Source organism: Morone saxatilis, unplaced genomic scaffold, assembly GCF_004916995.1.
Source record: "Morone saxatilis isolate NCDOM2014 unplaced genomic scaffold, NCSU_SB_2.0 Contig4, whole genome shotgun sequence".
NCBI classification, from domain to species: Eukaryota; Metazoa; Chordata; class Actinopteri; family Moronidae; genus Morone; species Morone saxatilis.
This window is the reverse complement of record NW_023339984.1, coordinates 8,253,103-8,267,257: the sequence shown is the minus strand read 5'-3', so window position 1 is coordinate 8,267,257 and position 14,155 is coordinate 8,253,103. Positions and strand designations below refer to the sequence as shown.

The 14,155-nt window shown below is 41.5% G+C and overlaps 1 protein-coding gene across 20 annotated transcripts in view; it reads left to right on the top strand.

Moving 5' to 3' along the window:
- The window catches only part of LOC118337894 (receptor-type tyrosine-protein phosphatase delta), a gene marked incomplete at its 5' end in the record, with an annotated part of 344,600 nt that overhangs the window by 87,756 nt on the left and 242,689 nt on the right, over positions 1 to 14,155 (top strand). For all 20 annotated transcript variants that reach the window (XM_035675051.1, XM_035675039.1, XM_035675038.1 and 17 more), the window contains 1 exon segment: positions 7,569 to 7,592.

Genomic DNA, 14,155 nt, shown 5'->3' with positions numbered 1-14,155 from the left:
ACCTACAGACATTCGTCTATGATAGTGTGAGTGTGTGTATCTTCAAAGTGTGCATTCCCTCCGGGAGATCATCGTTAATGCATAATACATAGCTCCATATTTCCGACTATAACAGCAATAATGTTGGCGGCGCTAGTTTATGAAGAGGAGATCAGGTGTAGGAGAAAGTGATTACAGGGCATAAACACTGCAACTGATATTGCTTTATTGTGAGCAGTAACTGGCATGAAGATGACAGTAGCTGAAGATAGCCCTGAAGAAGAATGCCAGCAACAATCTTAATCGAGTGCTTCACTGCAGTGATTGTCGGTAGTTATGGAGGACTCACACGGATAACGAGTTGTCCTGGTGAATTAAATTGAAGCTCAAATCGGGCTAAGTGTCGGACATGGAGGCATAAAGGTTTCAAATGCATGTTAAGTCATTAAACTCCAGTATATGATGATGATCTGGCTCGGCTATGCTTGTTTGTATATGCAATTCACGTCAACAATGGAGATTTATGAGTATAATCGGACAACAGTCTTCTCTGGTTATATACTGTATGTAATTGTGGAGTTAATTACATTGTAGCTTGACACTAAGCAATGTGTGCAGCATTTTTAATTAGACCTCTAAGGCATTCTTTTTTTAAAATTATTATTTATACACATTGCAGTTACATAACACTTGCGATTGGTCTTTCAAATTTTATCCAGAGCAAGATGTGACCCCAGCCAGTAGTCTTTATCTATGAATTTATTATGAATTTGAATCCAACCTTTAGATAAGGTCTAGGAATAAATAAATATCAGTTCAAAGCTGGCATATCGGTGGCTCTTCATTCTGTGTCTGGGGGCTTGCCCGCATGCTTTTGCCCGTGTCAGAATTTTCATCTTCCCATTCTCCCCAGCTGCTTCCCTCCATGGCTCTCCCCCTCTCGCTCGCACAGATGGCAGAGGGGTCGAACCACTTTAATGAATTTTCAAAGGAGCTGCATTGGCAATATTAAAAGGAGCTCCCAAACTTAAACACGTCTGACACCGGAGTCACGCGCATGCGGCCATGACATGGGTGTGCTCATATAAAAGGCACAAGCATCCACTCTCTATAATAGACATGAAAGGATGCAAACACATACAGTGTGTCACACACACAAAATATTATACACACACTGAGAATCACAAAAATTACTTTCTTCACAAACCAATAACATCCACAAACACAGAGAGAAATATCACATCCTACATGCTGGTGGACAGTCTTAATTAACTCCATTAGAATGACAGGCACCCGCTGGAAGGTCAAAGGTCAATTTTAATGATGAGCCTACATATGGCAGCCACCGTGTTGCCTTGCAAGAGAAACGCGCGCCACTTCTGCTGATCCATCTGTCCCGTGGTAATGACTGCACCTGGCCTCGCATGGGCCAACGCACACAGGTACCCGGAGCTCTCAGAAGTAGCATGGTGCACACGGGGAAACACAATTAAAAAGCAATAAGTGCTCTTGCATCTCGTGGCCACATTGTTTACTCATTATGTCTAATTATCTATTTGAGTCAGAGATTTAAAAGACTCCTTTGCACAAGCTTTTTAGACAGCCAGCGTGAGCGTTTAAGGTGCAATGAGGCCATAAATGACTGTGATCTCCGACCCGATGAATTTCAATTGGAAATGCAGTCAATTGTCAGGCGTGTCCTCGTGACCTATGTTAATGGTTTTCTTGTTGCAAGAGGCCAATGTTTAGGAACCTGATTTGTGAGTAGAGAGTGAAGTGTCAAACATCATTACAGCCTCTCTGTTTTTCAGACCAGAGCCCTGGAGGAACCACTCCAATCCAAGCCTCTTTTAGGTGGCCTTGATCGCACCAGTCGACATACGACTGCCTGTAGGGTTTCCCCCTGTCCTTACAAGTGGCTGATATGAAGGACCAAGCCAGTGCTGTGCTGCTAGAGGCATCAAGGCTATTGCCTTTCACTCTTTTTATTTCTTCCTTTCTTTTTTGTCCTTCCGTCTACTTCTCCCCAGGCAAGAGAGTCTATCCCACCTCTATGTAGCTGAACTCAGGGTCAAAACACAGCATAGAGCCCACGGGTCTCTGATCTCCCCAACTTCTGATCACTCATCAAGGTCTGCCAGGCAGAATTCTTTAAAAAGCTGCATTTGAAAAAGTCCCTTAAATCCCCCTCAGTGTCCTTTTTTTAAAACACAAGAGGGTGGGCAAGGCCCCCGGGAAGATACATCAGACCGTGGCTGTATTTGATTTAGCTCTGTTCTTTCATTTCATTTTTTCCTTTCTATTCGTACTCTTATAGCATAGCAGATGGCATTAGGGCATAAACACATCAACTCTTTTTAATATCCTAGAGATCTGTTTAAACTCATTATGATAATCACATTACAATTGCAACAGTTTGAGCAAAAGTGTGCACAATGATAAATTATTTTATATACAAAATCCAATAAGTATTACCTTGTCTGTCATCATCGAATTTGACCTGAGGGGAAAAAAATGAAGAGAGTATTGAAGATCTCGGGATTGAGATATACAAAGCAATGGTGCATTGCTTCTGTTTTCAAAGGAGGAGACAGCTGCAACAGGAACAGAACATCTGCTGCAGTGCTAACATAAGCATACCTCGTTCCCATACTGTCATGCCTGAGCGGCCTTTAAACTGGACAGCGCTAAGTCTGACAACCGCTTGATGAAGTTTGGAGTTTCCATAACTGCGCTCATCAGGCTGTCACTCACAAAGTACTTATTCACACCTCGACTTGAAGAGAGATTAAAAACAAGTGAGCAATATTTTTTTTACTCAAAGAACAGCCTTAGTTTTGGAGCCAATCTGGCTCCTCGTCTGACTTGTGTAAACTTCTAGATACTTCTGCAGTCTGTGTGTGCCCAGGCCATCTGTAGCCTCTGTCAGTGCTTCTCTAATTCTTTGTTGCAACAGAAAAAAGAAGTAATGTTTATATCAGCTCAGATGGAAGGGTGTAAGCTCTCTCAGTATCATTGATAACATGGCGGCACTGTTCTCTCTTCTGCAATGTCTGTTTCACACCTTCTCCCCCTTTCTTTCTACATTGAGGCCTTTTTGCAGCAAGCTGGAGCTAGGCCAGCCAGAGCCATTTTGTCCCATTATGTGGTACTGTAAAAAAACAGCTGCTCCCATTCCACACTGGTGAATAGGTTAAATGGCGACACAAGGAACAGGGCCTTTTTTGTCACGGTCTAAATTGACCGACAACAGGCGCTGGAGGTTCCACTGTTCCTTCTCGGCTGCCTTCCAGCTCCATTGCTTTTGATTTCCAATTAGTGGCCACTCAGTCCTGCAGCCATTTTAGAGACAGAACTCCCTCTCTCGCTCTCTCTTTCTCGTTGTGTGTGTGCGTTCATTGACAAGCTTCCATGTGCCACTGAGAAAGAAAAAGACTTAGCAAAAGCAAAAAAATGGCCGACCCGCTGATTAACTGAAATTAATCTGAAAAGAACACCGTAGAACTAGAAGAAAGAGAATAAATTCCCACTGCAGTGGCTCGGTTGAGTGCATACGGCTAGTTAGAGTTCTTTGCAGCTTGTGCCATCTTGAATGTAGGCTGCTATATCTTTTTTTTGTATAATTATCTTTATTCAAATTCATGCTTCCACCATGGAGGTTTTTCTTATAATCTCTTACCAACAAGCATATATAATAATACCTTGATATATAGGCTTGTATACTATCCTAGGCTGCTCTATCATTTATTAAACTGATCTTTGTGTTTGCTTTGGCCCCACAAAAAGAAGTATATACATTTTAAAGTCAATAATTGGTTTTATTGAATAACATAAGGTAGCAAAGTTTAGTCTACTTAGTCTAGTATACTTTCACAGGGGAAAAAGCTTGGCGTACTTCAATTTGAACATTTACAAGGTATTCAATACCAGTATACTGTATGTGGGCTGTAAGTGCACTTATAAATCAAGTGTTTAACAGCACATTGAAATATGCATGCTTTGGATAATACACTGAACCATAAATGTCAGATTTTATAGTACATTTCCTTATTAAACTAGAGAAGTGCCTAGCAAAAAGACACTTTTAGATAATGAGGGAAAGAGATATTTAGAATGAAAGAAAAGATAAGAGCTACTTAAGATACTAATCAAACGCAGAATAATACAGCTTTCTCTGTTCCCTCAACTGACCTCAGAGCGAAATTTCGGTGATCACCTTCAGACCTCCGTCTCTGAGGAGCTGAAAATTAGAGGGGTGGGTGAAGGTAGTCTGAAACAGTTTATGGGCAAGGAAGGTTTTGAAAGAATTTCCAGTGGCTGCCAGGGAATAAAAGAGCCACTAGTAAATCAAGAACCCTATCAAACTCTCAAAGATATACTGTGGTCATTTATGTGAGATAAAAGTCATAATCTTTATGGACATTTAAGGCCAGATCAAAAGATGGGGAATTATTTGAGTGATAATTCATGATTTGTGACCACTGCATAGAAAACCTGAAAATTATGGGCGAAGTCTTCATTATCAGATATCAACCTCACCATTGTACCTTTTTTTAATCATTACAACTGAGAATCATTTTAATCATTATCATAATTTTAGCAATTGTGGAGATCACATAGAGCACATAGAGATCACATATTTAAGCACAAAAGGAATACAGAAGCGGTGCAAAGGGGCTTTGTCGGTAGTTGTCGTAGGTGTGGCTTTGACGGACCAAACCACTCTGACCACCACTGACTGCCTTTAAAATGCAGTGTTGTCTCCATAGTGGTGCACTGACTGTTACGTGATGAATGTGGAAAGTCAAGACTGTTTTTGTCAAAAGGAATCTCCCTTGAGGGAACTGATGTCCTTGTCCAAGAGCCGCAAAGTCTCAGAGGACTAAATATACAGCACTGCAAATATCCCACCAAGGGCAGATGATGTCTCCTTAAATTTAATCCACATTCCGAGACAAAGTGTAATCTCTGTCACCATGTTTTCTTTACACATCAACATCTCTATGGTGAAAAGTCACGAGTACATTCTCTAAGTAACAAATATGTTGAAACATTTAACAAGATGAGCTGCAGACGGTTACATGACAGTTTTAACATGACAGCAGCTTTCAAATTATAGGCTGCATAGACTGAAGTTACCTTTTTTCCCCATCATCTAAGTTGATCAGCTGGGTACATGTGCAACTTGTTTTTAGATAAAAAATGTGACTACATAGGAAGCAATCTATGTGTTAGAAGTGTAGTGTCTTATGAACTCTGGAAACATTCCACTGTACTGCTTCTTCAGTCTATTTTGGCACATGGTGAGCAATGGGAATATCAAGGTAATATTGCCTAGTAAAACACATCACATCCAAGACAAAAACCCCTGTTGTCTTTGAAGGAAAAAAGGTTCATGGTCTAGCTGCAAGTAACTCATCGTAGAATAGACATTTATGCCTTATTGAAACGGCTAGTCAAAGCAAAACTTTACAAAATTGAGTCCATGCCTTCACTAAAACCCATGTCTGAGCAGTGACATGCTCACTATGTCGCATCACAGGCTTTTTAGTAATTCCCCCCAGCACTGACCACTCCAAACATCACCAAATCCCTCTTGTCAATAGAGAAAAGAAAACATGAGGAACGGACTTCTCAGCTTTTCTTTGCCTTGTCAAAAGTTTCCATATCGTGTTGTGGGTTCTGCACAGCATAACTAAGACCCTGGAAGCAGCTTATCTGCTTAAAACAGGAGGGTGAGAGAGGGTGAAAAAAGTGTCTCCGTCTTCCGTCTTTTTCCTGGTTCACGGAGTGGGTTTATTGAAGCCACCAGAGCTTTGGTTTCTCCCTCTAGATTGCCCCACCACCATTCCCACTAGTCTAATCCACTTAGGCCCAATGCTACCTTCACTGGTTTTGATTGGCCAGGCTTCCAAATTTCCACCATAGGATTCAGAAAATCAATAATCGTCACTGCACTGCAAAAAGTCCTTCTTTTAGAAACACAAAATGTGATTAGAAGGAGAGAAATACAGAATTGTTCAGAGTACTGCAGGTTATTCGCCTTTCTTATTTGGTAGTCTATGGTTCTCTGATATTAACACTTTATGCCATAATGCAGCACATTTAAAATTTTGCCATATCCCACTCGTCTCCTTGCCATTTACACTGTTATCTTTCATTGCTGTTCCTTCAAGTGTCTCGGCCTCTCACTCTCTCTACCAAACAGCACTGATGCTAATGTCATTGAAACCCCAGGTGCTTCTAGTGCCTCTTGAAGTCTGACATCAGTCCCTGCCACCCCCTCCCCTGGGTCCAATTTTCCCGGTATGAAGCTTCAAGGTCCTCAGCTGAGTTCTCTGTTTAGCAACAACAGAGTGTGAATGTGTGTCAGACAGAATGGTAATGAGCATTCCAGAGATTGAACCCCAGTCTTTCCCCCTCTTCCTGAAAATAGATTTGTTTTCACGTGCAAAATAGATATTGTAATCACATTCCTCCATCGTTGATCCCCTTGGGATTTGTTGCATGCACACCAAAGATGTAAATGAATTCAGGGGGATAGACATCAGTGGTGATAAATCATATTACTGGCAAATTCTGCTTAGCAACACAACTAGACTGCACTGTAAGCAATGGCAACTCAGAATTAGTCCTGAGTCTAGTATTTCCCTCACAGTACACCCAGTTATTGTCAGTTCACTCAATTTCCTTGTTTTATTGCACATTTACAAGAAAGCAAAACTGTACTTTAGAAGAGTACATTCGTAGAGGGACCACTTTAATTGTGAAAAAAGTGTGCTGTAATCGAAATCCAGTACATATTTTTCCAGCTGCCGGAGTTGGTGAAGGAAAGTGGAGGAGTGCAGGTCTTATTTTATCCTTTTTTATAAATCTTTGGAGGTATGAATGTCAGGTAGCAGTGACACCGTGAAAATGTGGCTAAATGTTGCTTTTTTTACCGCACTAGTTCACTGTTTCTGCCGGGGCCACTCTAAGGTCTTTGTGGGTAGTGCGGGACTGTCATTTTATTATGCCGTTGGAACCTTGGACGTGGGCTGTCAAACTAACAAGCTTGGGGAAATGTAGCAAAGGTCGTAGCACACAGGGTGAGAGATATCTGAGGGCTACTAAATTACCTCAGAGACATATGGAGAGAGGGGAACACCTTGGTGCATGTTTGTGTGAGCACATTTGTTTGTTCGGCGTTTATGTTATACTGGTGCAAAAAAAAAAAGGCAACGATTTGTCGGTAATAGATGAGGTTTCTGCTTGCATCCTCTCTGCCTCCACCCTCAAAATCTTGAAACACTGACAAATATTAATGCAAGTTGTGCAAACTTTGGATCCTCGGGGGAGACCATCTCAGACGTTTCATGTCCCTCGATTAATAAATGATGTCCCCCTCTTGACAGGGACTATTCTTAACCCCCAGTCTATGCAATACTGGGACACCATCATTTTTCAGAGGAGCTAGTGACAGCCTCAGCCTGAATTGAAGTTTAGCTTGCTGTACATTGTAATTTGCTGACGTTTCTCTTCTCCCTCTCTTCCTCCCTCTCATTTCCCCCTTCCCCTTCTCCCTCTTTTCCCCAATGGCCCGCTTACAGATGTGACCAACTATTCCACACTAGGTAAGACTCATTTCATTTTTCATAGTACTGTTTCTCAAGAGTGGGAGTCATGTTTGAGTTGTCATGTGTCTTTGGGAGTGATGTGAATGCATAAATATGGAAGAGAGCTAGATGGGGGAGGAGTCGAAGCAGCACCAAGATGCTGCTGTTTGCTCAGTAAGGTATGCAATGCTCTGCAATCCTCACTCATCCCATTTTACCACATGTGTGCATGATAACACACAATGGTGGCTTTTACTGGCAAGCGGATTGTGTGTTCTGCGCCTTCAATTTGAATTTTATTCAAATGAGAATCAAATGGCCCAGATTGTTCAAAGAATACGCCGGCAGTGTTGACTTAAACAAGCATAGCACGGATGGTGTCTGTTTCCACACTGTGGTGAGTGTGTGGAAATATCTTATATGCTATGCTGTGAACTTTTCCACTGTCCCCAACTCCACATGTCAACATGAAACCCCTGGTACTGTGAACACCGACAGTGTCATAGCCTTGGATGCCCTGTTCTCAGGGGAGAACTTAACAAAGCTCTTTCGGGGACCTTCTAATCTTTTGTCACTTCATACTCTTCATTTTATGGTTAAATGCAATAGCACGGCACATTATCTTACACTCCAACTTCCCTCTTCTTCAGGCTCAAGAGACGTAAGGCACTTTCACACCAGCAGTCCAAATCCACAAGCAGTTTGCCTAAAAACTTGGTAATGGTAAAGAGCTGTACTTGTATAGTGCCTTTCTAATCTTCCGACCACTCAAAGTGCTTTTACACTACGTGCCACATTCACCTTCTCACACACATTCACTAGATGTTGGATGGCCGGGGCCCACAAACAGAAAGCTAACTCATTCATAACACAGTTCACACACCAATCCACCAGCATTCGGGAGCAATTCGGCGGTTCAGGGTATCTGCTCAAGATTTAAGGGCTGCAGGCTATCGAATTATTTTGGTAATTCGAGTATGTTCTATCGCAATATTCCCATCGGATTCAATCGTAGATCGGATGAAAACATACTTTTGCTTAATTCAAAGGCTCAATTAAATATACAATAGAAACAAACATATCATAATAATATAACAAACAATTTTGTTTCCTTTAATGAAATATTGAGCATTTATTTATGGTATGACCATATATGCCAACAGTGGTAAACCGTTTTCAGGGGTCAGGAAATTTCAAAGGTGGAGCGCTCTTGGTTTTAGCCGTATGTGGTTTGTTTAATATGTTTTTTGATTCCTTTTATTTGCCCAAATAGATGACTCACACAAATGCAAGCTCTAATTTTATGTTTATTTTATGATTTATTTATGTGTATTTTTATTAAGGGATTTGAATTTGGTTGTTGGCCAGTTTTCCCAGTTGGCCACTCACAAGGGCTTTTCAAGCACATTTGGGTCAGGGACCAAATAGAGCGCTATTTAACTTTTTTTTAATTTAATAGCGGCGGGGGGGCGGGTTGTGAAATAGATGCGGCTTGTGCGGCGGGATGAATTGGATTGCTCCTTGGGAGCGGGTCAAATTAATTAAATAAATGCCGGGGGACCCGCGGGTTTTGGGGAAAAAACCTGGGACCCGCGCATCCACGAATCCCATCGACACCTTAGGCCAAGAAGCGCCCGCTTCCGTCTTCTTTTCGCGCTTGGTAGGGCGACGCATTCAGCCTGTTGCAACGTATAGCACTGTTGTGCTTCGACACTAAAAAGAATCCGGTGTGAAACGTTGAGCTCTAAATTCATAATTTAACATCGAGGGCTTCGACGGCAGACGGAAATTCCTCGATAATTTTCTTTGTACTCAAGTTACCTCGAGCGAATCGTTGCAGCCCTACAAGTTTTACTTCGGGACATGTGGGCACAAGGAGACGGGGATCAAACCTTTAGGGGACGACACGCTCTGCCTCTGCGCCACGACACGCTCTGCCTCTGCGCCACAGCCGCCCCTAACTTAAACAGTCAACTAAAACAGTTGGTCTCAGATCAGATGAACTCCTGTAGTATACTTCCTTTGATCTAGGAAGGGAGTTGATGGGGGGTGGGTTTTTAACTTCCTTTTGGCCTACCTATATCATGCTCTCTTCAGTTGTATTCACGAGGCTTTCCCACTGGATGCACATTGTTCTTAATTTTTCCACATGTCAAAATGGTGCTAATCATGCGAGGACAATGGATTGTATCAGTAGTAAACAAGGCTGACAGCTGACCAGCAGGCTTAGTGAAATGATGAACAACTGAACTATGGTTGAAACAAACGAACACAGTGTGAAAACGACCCTTGCTGCTGCATGCCATGACGAGTGTAGCATCCCATGTTTTGTTTCTAGAGACACTCAGCAGGGTGCAGGAGTGTGATAGAGGTCAACTGCATGATTGAATCCACCATAGCAGGGCTTCAGATCAGGACAGCAGGACCTTTCAGTGCTACCCATGGCTCTGAGCATCTGTTCATTAGGGGAAAATCAATCATCTCATCTCCAAAGTGGAGCAAGTGCACTGGACAAATGAGAAAACTGGCATACCTTAATGTTACTATTACTCGGCTGGTGATTTGTCTCAGATACATAGTTGCTCTCAATGCACTCGACTTTCCGTACTTGGACAGTTTTGGGAGACTGCCACCTCATTGTGTAATTGAAAACCCAGTGCCATGCCACTACACTAACACAGTTTGGCTACCCGGCAGAGCATCTGCAAGCAGTTCTGGTCCGACTCTCAACTCTTTGAGGCAGGCACTGGCTGACTGCTCGGAAACAGAAAACCCCTGGCTAGCTGAGAATAATAAGTACCCATGGGAAGCTGCCAGATGGACATTTACTGTGAGCCTAGCTGGAGAGGGAGAAATCTGTCAAACATCACACTAGGCATCTGTGGGGGAGCAGCGCAGGTTCACGTCCACTATGTCGGATAAGAGGAGTGCTCTTTGTCGAGACTAAAAGCTGTTAGATTTTTAACGTATCACATCTAGTTGATGCATTTACCTTCTTTCAAGGTCAGCAATTCACATTATGTTAAAGCCACCTGTAACAGTAAAAGCTTTAAATAATGTCTACATAATGGACGCTTTAAAGATTTTTATCATATGACGGCAGTGGCCATTGCAGATGCAGTCAGTAAGTTCAGTGGAATGGCCTTCTCCTTTTAACTCAAAGGTGATGCCTATTTCCAGGCATTCAGTAGCTATTAATTAACACAATTTGCAGCCGGATTCCGCTGTGCTGCTGATGTGAGAAAAGAGATAAAGATCTGAATTTATGTTTTACACTTTGTGTGGGGATTTTCAGATACCTTCCTCTGCAAAGTCTCTTATCTCTCCCTTACATTTTGGTACAGGCAGTTGTGTTTGTCCTGTCATAGAATAATTCAAAGTCTAAAGCATGTTTCTGCCTTAAGATAATCCTTGAAGGCAAGTCTTTTGACTTGGAGTAAAAAAAAAAAGTCCAATATTTTTTTTTCATACACTCTTCAATACAAAGCTATAGGCGAGGAATTACAATTGGCTCATTATGCTTTCGGATGCTCAAGGGGTTCAGAGTTGGTGAGGAGAGGGGGAATGCGAGAGAAAGAGCACAAAGAGTTCATCTCAGTATCGTCAGCGATGAAATAGGACCTTGGTTCTCTTAGACAAGCTGTGCACCAGTTATTATTGCATTATGTCTGGCAGCCCTCCTCTCAGACAGGAACTGAGCCACACTTGATCAGTGATATGACACTGGCAGAGAAGAGAGTGATGGCTGGCTGCTTAGTTAAGTAAATACCATTACGCTGTTGAAGTCTAAAAGTAGATCTGTGCTTGGTTAAAAAAATTATAAAAGCCCAGCCCGGACAGTATCCAAAGCACTGGTAGCTTTGTAATACTCAGGAGTGGTTTCTTCTGAAATGGTTTTGGTTTTATTCATCTCTCAGAGGACAAGAACAATGCTATTCATGGACAATACAACACTTTCAAGCCTCCATCTGGGTTTCTTATGCCCTGGAAAATGCTGTTATATACAGTTCAAAATATCAAGAACAAACACTTTATTAGAATATATAATATGTTTTTTGATAATTATGTGCATTATCTATAATTTTGTTTTGTGTATAGTGGTGCTGTCTAAAGAGGGGGAAACATAAGTCAAAGGTGTATGTACCAGAATATATTTTATGGCAATGATCTTGGGTTCACAGCCCTCATAGGAATGCTTGTATTGAGAGCAAGCGAGCAGTCATAACCCCAAACCATTAGAGAAGGACCATAGCTTGTTCCTGTGGAGGGTCTTAATGTTAGCGCTTTCTTTCTTTTAGCTGTGCCCTCTGGGTAATGGGCCATTTCGCTAATGGTGAGTTTCTCAAGCGTGTGTCAAAAGCCTCCTGGCATTATCAAAAGCTCTTGAGGGAGCTTAAAGTTGCTGTATGTTGATTTTTTTTCCCCCTATTTTTTTTTTAAGACCAACTACTGCTGTGTAAGTTGTTAATAAGAAATGTGACTGATAGCTTGTTAGCGTGACTCTGCATACATTCTACAGTAATTAGACTTGAGTGACAAATTGAAGTGAAGTGTTCACTTTTACAACTGCGTCTGAGAAATCTGCTTCCATTGTATTATATTAGCAAAGCATGTCACTCCTTGTCTCTTATTTTTGATAGGCAATTTTGGATATTTTCATAATTTTCACTCATCATGGCAGATGATAGCCCATACGCCTACCCATGCTACGTACATGCTTTAAGGGTGTTGTGCAACAGCAATTTAGGCAGACACGCCACACGCATTCGTATACACTTGGAAGCACAAATCCCTGCAAGTGAAGCTGGGCTGCTGTTACGAACAGATGGCTTATCTTTAACTTTATCAGTGGCGGCAGTGTCACCAGCAAACGCGATAAGTTGTTCCAGTGCCTGGGGAGAGCAGCATCCATCAGTAGCTAACAGCATATGGTGAAGGCACATTAAGGTGTCCTTTCTCTCTTCCCCTGCCTTCCTGTTCTATGGGAGGTTCTGCAGCCAAGCATCAGATGCTCACTTCACAGGACAAAGTGTGTGTTTTTTGAGTGTGTGCTGAGGGGCAGTAGGTACCCAATTGGAGATCTTGTGCTTCATGTTTGATCTGTTTTCAAAGCACTGCAACGCCCCTAACCATATCTATCTATCAACTTTTTTAATTTTTTTCTTTTCCATTCTAATTGCTTTGCTTGTTTGTGTCTTTAGGGAGATCCTAAAGAGTTAAACCTGGTGTGTGTTTTTTTTCCCATTTGGGGAGAAATCACAAGGCAATATCAGCAACTATGTTTGTGTCAAGAAGGTGTTGTTTTTCCTCTCTCTCTCACTAATAACAACCTCCATTGCCATACCAACCTAACCACCCCGGTAAGGCACCGTATTCCAACATTGGAAGGAAAGTGTGTTTACCAGATCCTCCATGTGTTGCATTCCTACATTAAGCTGAGTGTCAATCAAAGCCTTGTTTGCTTGAGCAAGTGGCTCAGTCTTCCACAGACCAACATGACAGCATGGTGTTGGACACAAACCAGACGCACTACGAAAATGTTATTCACCTTTTGTGTGGATTGAGAAGTACACAGTAGCAGTAGAAGTGCTCATGATTAAATGAAAAGCTTCTCTCCTGGGGCACACACAAATTGTTACATATTTCTATCTTCTGTCATTAACAAACTAGACTAAATGTAATATGAGCATCAATGCCCCTGCTTAAATAAAAAGTCCTTAGGACTAGTGACACCTTGCTTCAAGGCTGGGGCCATTTCTTTACGCTAACTAAACTTGTTCTTAATTTAGAGTCATTGTTTCTCAGCAAGGACTTAAAACTGTGTTATAATAACCTCCAGTGCTTTTTAAATTTACTCTCCCTTTCTTTAAGTTTTGACATTCCTTTTATGCTAAGTTTCAACTCAAGTATGAAACCTCTGATATGTCACAGCAGGCATCCCACCCAAACCCCTCTAGCCTTCCCTTTTCTATTGTTATTCCCATGTTGACATCTTTCTAATAAGCAGCGTTAATTAGCCTGCAAAAATATAATTTTCTATTGTGTATCAGGGTTCGGTCATTAAATGAACAAAGGCAGTCAAACGACTGACACAATAGGCTCAGCTGATTAAGGGTGCAGCCATAACAAAACTTGGTTGAGAAACAATCAGGGAATCTTCTTGATTCTACATCATCCTGTAATCTCATGTTGACTAGACAATTTGTGCTTAGAACACATTTCTCATGTACAGAAATGTGTTGTTTATGTTGTCGCAAATAATTTTTTTCCAGTCAGTTAGCAAAAACCTAGATCTGTTTTCACATATAAACTTTCATCTTTACGCTAAGGTTCCTCTTGTTATGTGCAAACAGTATATACCATATATAGTATATATGTGCATATATTGGTATATATCTCGCAGGGATGTGCATGGCCCACAACAAGAGGGCTATTGCCATGTGGAAAGAGGCACAGAAGCACAGCTTCTACCTAATGCTGTGATATTGCTTAATTCATCCTCAGTACTCCATTATGTAAAATGTTTCTATGACTTATTAATTAATTTTATTGGATATTATTTTTGTATATATATATATATA